We start from the raw sequence: 6000 nt of genomic DNA, 5'->3' as shown, positions 1-6000 counted from the left end.
AAACAACAAAACAAAAACTTCAACAAAGAATATGCGACATACCAAGAAAAAAAATCATCATCAGTCTTCTCAATAGGAACGCTGAAAAAAAAGAGGAAAACATCGTTCACATCGCAAAACAACAATCACAAAAGTAGACCATGGAGAAAAAACAACAACCATAACGTGTGATGACAAGGATAATGACAATAATGATGATGACGATGTTGAAGACGACCAAGACAACTACAACTTACGGTCAAGCTCGTGATGTCCGTCCGTAGGGAGATTGGCACAAGACTGACCATCGTGTCCACCACCAGGTGTATTTATACACCAGCCGTGTCCCGCTCGTACCGGACTTCATCCACTGGTCACCTGCCCCCTTCCTCCCCTCCCCCTCGCCCCCCTCCCCACCCTCCTCCTGGTGCCATCATCAACATCTGGGGGCCTTGTGTACTTCACTGCCCATCTAGTTCTTTCGTAACCGTTGTTCCGTAACCCTGTTGTGTGTGTATCCTCTGTTCTAACGTTATCACTTCGCCATCATCATCAGGAAGGGGAGGAGGGTGGGTGGAGGTGTAGGGTGGGGGAGGGGGTTAGGGGGAGAGAGAACAATGGGGGAAGGGAAAGGGAGCCATGGGTTGATTAATGAACCCGGACCTTGCCTCGGTTTTCTGTCGGGTTTGGAAAACAAACAAACTGAAAAACAAGAGAAAAAAAGAAGAAAGAAAGAAAGAAAGAAAAGAAAAGAAAAGAATAGTAAACGAGCAAAACAACCATATGAACAAAACCAGCTTACAAAACACAGCAACGAAACAAAGACAGGTATCTCTCTCTCTCTCTCTCTCTCTCTCTCTCTCTCTCTCTCTCTCTCTCTCTCTCTCTCTCTCTGTGTGCATATATATACACACACACACACACAAACATCCGTATATCCGTAGATGCATCGCACGATAGTATTCCTGACAAGACTTGAACGAGACATAGACATAGCTTGGCCATGTTCACAGGAAGTTCCAGAACTCTAAATCAGTAAGAACTAGGGTATATTCCTATCCTTTATTTGTACTTGACTGCTGATATGAAGCATGTGGATTTTTGTCTTTGTAGGCTACATGTGTGGGTTTTTTCTTCTTTAAACATGTGTCTGAGTGAAACGCGATTCACATTGAATAAAATGGAAATCGCATATTTCTGAACATTCACAAAACTGACGACGACTATTCTATTTTATAATTTGTTGTGTGTCTGCAGATTTTAACGATAGGCAAAACCCACAAACCGAATCTATCTGATGTTTGTATACAGTCATAATCTGATCTTATTTTTCTGGGTCTTCTTGTTCTTGTTCCTTTTCACGCTGCTGTTGTTGTTCTCGTTCAACTTCTTTTTCTCCTCCTCCTCCTCCTCCTTCTTCTCCTCCTGCTTCTCCTCCTCCTTCTTCTCCTCCATCTTTTTCTTCTTCTCCTCCTCCCCCATCCTTCTTCTCCTCCCCCTCCTTCTCCTCCTCCTTGTTCTCCTCCTCCTTCTTCATCTCCTCCTCCTCCTATGTAAAGAGTCACTGGGACGCAGCGCTGAAGAAAAAATTATTGTTCACGAGATTCCTTCAGCTCTGTCGGTTGTGTGTCAATATGTTTGGGACATTGCGACTGGTTCTACCTGGTCCATCCTGGAGACAGGGAAACGCATGCACGTACTCTGCGTTTTTTTTTCCTTCAGTACCTCTTTACTTACCTGTGTCTTTTTCTTTGTTTCGTTTACTGCCTCTTGTTTCTTTGTGTACCTGTTGATTAATCTGTATCTGTTTTTTCCTCCACATGTTCTAAGCACTTTTCTTTTCTTTTGCTTTTGGTGGAATGCTATGAATAGTGGGATGATCGGGAATGTATTTTGACTGCGTTTTGAATTTGTTCCCCTGCCTTATACTCATTTTCGTTTCTTTAGTTTTGTTCCCTCTTTTGGGCGAGGGCTGGATGTAAAAAAGCATGCTACTTGCTTATCTATTATCCTCGATGATAAAGATTTCGTCGTGTCTTGTCTTGTCTTTGTACCATTTATGCACTCGTGTTTGTTTCTTTGTACCGGTTTATGTACTTGGGTTTATTTCTTTGTACAGTTCAAGTAACTCATTTAGGTTAATGTACTTATGTTTGTTTTTTTGTACCGTTCACATACGTGTTTGTTTCTTTGTACCGTCTATGTACCTGTGTTTACTTCTTTGTACCGCCTATGTACCTGTTCATGTATTTGTCTTTGTTTCTTTGTACCATTCACGTAGTTATGTTTGTTTCTTTATATCATTTATGTACCTATGTTTGTTTCTTTGAACCGTTTATTGACATTCGTTTGTTTCTTTGCATTAGTTTACCCGTGTTTCGATTATTTGTTCGTTTATGTGCCTTTGTCACAACTCATAAGGGGTTGTCCACATACCCCACACACCTTCCCAGACTAACTAACATCCCGACAACACAACACAAAGAAATATAAGTTCAGCTCACCTTTTTACTGCAGTTCCACTTCCAAAGACAGGAGCAGACACACAAAATTAACCCCTCAACCACAACACCACTTTTCTTCGGTCATACAACAGCACAGCATGATTAATTATGCCAAATAGATTTAGAAACTGCGGCGCCAGTTCTGTGCGATAATGTCTGAAGAAGGAAGAAGGGGGTCACAGGGGAATTGAACCCCACAACTCTTGTCAAAGAGGGCACCCAAAAGCTCGCTTGTTGGCTCGGCGACCCGTCTCCTTCCGATGCTCGGCTCCGAAGGCAGAGAGAAATCTTTCCTTACCAACGATATAATTTACGAATTCATCTTAAGAGTTCAGAACGAAAAGGAACAGGGCATGTCACACATACATCATAAGAGATGCACGTGCATTTGTCCAGAACCGAACTAAGCACAAACGAGAAAGATGGAGCAAAAAGAGGGTGGGGAAAGAGGGAGAGAGAAGGAGGGAGAGAGGGAGAGAGGATAGGTAGAGAGGGGGAAGGGAGGGAGAAGGAGGGAGAGAGGATAGGGAGAGAGGGGGAAGGGAGAGAGAAGGAGGGAGAGAGGAAGGAGGGAGAGAGGGAGAGAGGATAGGGAGAGAGGGAGAATGGAGAGAGAAGGAGGGAGCGAGGGAGAGAGGATAGGGAGAGAGGGTGAAGGGAGAGAGGAGGGAGAGAGGATAGGGAGGGAGGGGGAAGGGAGAGAGAAGGAGGGAGAGAGGGAGAGAGGATAGGGAGAGAGGGAGAAGGGAGAGAGAAGGAGGGAGAGAGGATAGGGAGAGAGGGGGAAGGGAGAGAGAAGGAGGGAGAGAGGGAGAGAGGATAGGGAGAGAGGAGGAAGGGAGAGGAACACATGGACAATCGCACAAATGAACGCCACGAGCCGTGACAGCCTTTGTTTCTTTGTTATGTTCATGTACCTGTCTTTGTTTCTTTATTTCGTTCACATGCTCATATTTGTTTCTTTGAACATGTTTATGTACTTGTGTGTACCGGTGTATGTACTTGCGTTTGTTTCTTTGGACCGTTTATTGTTCTACATTTATTCAATTGTACCGTTCATGGACCTGTGTTTTTTTTTCTTTGTACCGATTTATGGACTTTCTGTTTATCGTTTATGTACATGTGCTTGTTTCTTTGAACCAGTTTATATACTTGTGTTTGTTTGTTTTTTTTATCCGTTTATTGACATTTGTTTGTGTTGGTTTATTTGTTCCGTTATGTACCTGTGTTTGTTGGTCATATTCGGACCCGACTGACTATCATATATATCGGGCGTCCCCCAGAAAGTGAAACACTTTTTGACAAGTATTTTCTCTGTGATAGAGAAACCGAATTCATTGACAATTTTCACACAGCAACATTAGGGTATCATCAATAAGTCTACAAAATGTCTAAACGTTCGGCCGCAAATTGTGTGAGTATTGTCAAATTCAAAACAGCGTGTCAAAAAATCCAATATCAGAGCTGTGCAACGTGATCTTCATCATGTTCATGCCAGTTGCCAGGTGTTGGCATCTGTCAATCAGTGTCAGTCTAAAAATAGCCTGTCTGGGTGTCAGGTTTTTTTAAAATTTTTATTTTCTTTTTAATTGTCGTCTGTATCCAAAATCAGTTCTGTCCAAATTTTCAGTTTGGAAGGATCAACCATGCTTCTGCTTGGAAGAAACGGCTTCATTTCGTCGTGGAGGAAGGTGGAGGCCACATTGAGCATAAGCTGAAATGAGTGAGTTTTCCTCTGATACTGGGATTTTTGACATGCTGTTTTGAATTTAACAGTACTCGCATAATTTGCGTCCGAACGTTCAGATGTTTTGCAGACTTATTGATGATACCATAAGGTTACTGTGTGAAAATGTTCAATGAATTCGGTTTCTCTATCACTGAAAATACTTGTCAAAAAGCGGTTCACGTTTTTGGGGACACCCGATATATATTGTTCATTGACCCCCGTTTGTTTCTTTGAAATATTTATGATTGACCTTTGTCTGTTTATTTGTTCCGTTTATGTACCTGTGCATATTTCTTTATACCTGGTTATGTACATTTTTTTTGCTTCTTTGAAACGGTTTATTTACCCGTGTTTTTTCTTAGCACCGGTTTATGTACCTGCGTTTAATTCTTTATACCTGTTTATGTATCTGTGTCTTGTCTTATAATCTCCTTGTGTACATTTGTTTGCTACTTTGTATTTTTTGTTTCCTTGTTTGTTATTTTCTTTCAACATTTTTGCGCACATATGTTTAATTCTGTATACTTTTTCTTGACCTGTATATCTTTGTAAAGTAATATTTTGTTTCTTGGTTTTTTGTTTTCTTTTTCTTTACCTACAAACTAATGAGCAGGGCTGAAAGGTTGAAGTTGGCGAAAGTACCGTACGACTTATTATTATTATTTCAAGTAGACATGCATCAAATTCTCTGTTTAAATAACATAGACCAACATGCTCCTGTAGTCACTATACGCAAGAGGCAGCCAAGGCGCTCCACAGTCCAGTCCACGGTCCAGAGTCAGTTTGCTGGTGTCCCACAGGGGTCCGACCTACGTCCTGTTCTTTTCGTGCTGTATGCGGCTCCTGTGTCGGATGTCATCAGTCATCACATGATGTCGCATGACAGCTTTGCTGATGACACTCAACTTTATCAGTCGGCTCAAGTTCCATAGCTGAAATTAAGGCACTGGTGACTCAAACACGGAGTGCATTTCTGACATAAAGTACTGGATGACTCTCAACAAGCTGCAACTAAATGACGATAAAACTGAATTTATGATAGCCTGTCCAAAGAAGTTTCGTCAACACCCTTCCTTTCCCGACTCTGTTCTGATTGACAGCACACCTATTTCACTTTGTCCTTCTGTTCGCAGTCTTGCTGTAATCCCAGACCAGACTCCTTCCTTCCAACAGCATATTTCGAATATCTGTAAAGTTGCCAATTGGGAACTGCGTAAAATCAGTTCTATCCGCCACTATCTCTCAGCCGATGCAACCAAGACACTTGTATGCGTTCTGGTTCTCTCAAGATTGGATTCCTGCAATTCTCTTTTGGCGGGCATTCCCAAGACAGACTTCAACGAATTCAGAATAACGCTGCCAGACTCATTTGCAAAGCTTCTAAATTTGACTATGTTTCTCCTCTCCTTCAGTCTCTTCACTGGTTGCCCGTTTCTGATCGAATAGACTATAAGCTATCCACTCTGAGCTTTTCTGCAGTCAACGGATCTGGCCCCAAGTATCTTTCTGAACTCCTCCAAATCTATACTCCGTCTCGCCAGCTCCGTTCTTCCCTTGATACTTGACTTCTCAGGATACCTCGCTTCAGAAGTAAGACCTATGGACATAGACCGTTTTCTTTTCAATCGCCAAAGACGTGGAACAAGCTCCCTGAAAACCTTCGTCATTCTGATTTCCTTGCGTCTTTTAAACCTGGTCTCAAATCTCACCTCTTCCCTCAGCAATAAGTTCAGATGTGGCAGGTACACTTCCTTTGCGTGAGCTGTGCTTTACTATGTGTATATACAT

The sequence above is a fragment of the Babylonia areolata genome, chromosome 13 (assembly GCF_041734735.1).
Source record: "Babylonia areolata isolate BAREFJ2019XMU chromosome 13, ASM4173473v1, whole genome shotgun sequence".
Classification (NCBI taxonomy): Eukaryota; Metazoa; Mollusca; class Gastropoda; order Neogastropoda; family Buccinidae; genus Babylonia; species Babylonia areolata.
Note: the sequence above shows the minus strand (reverse complement) of the source record.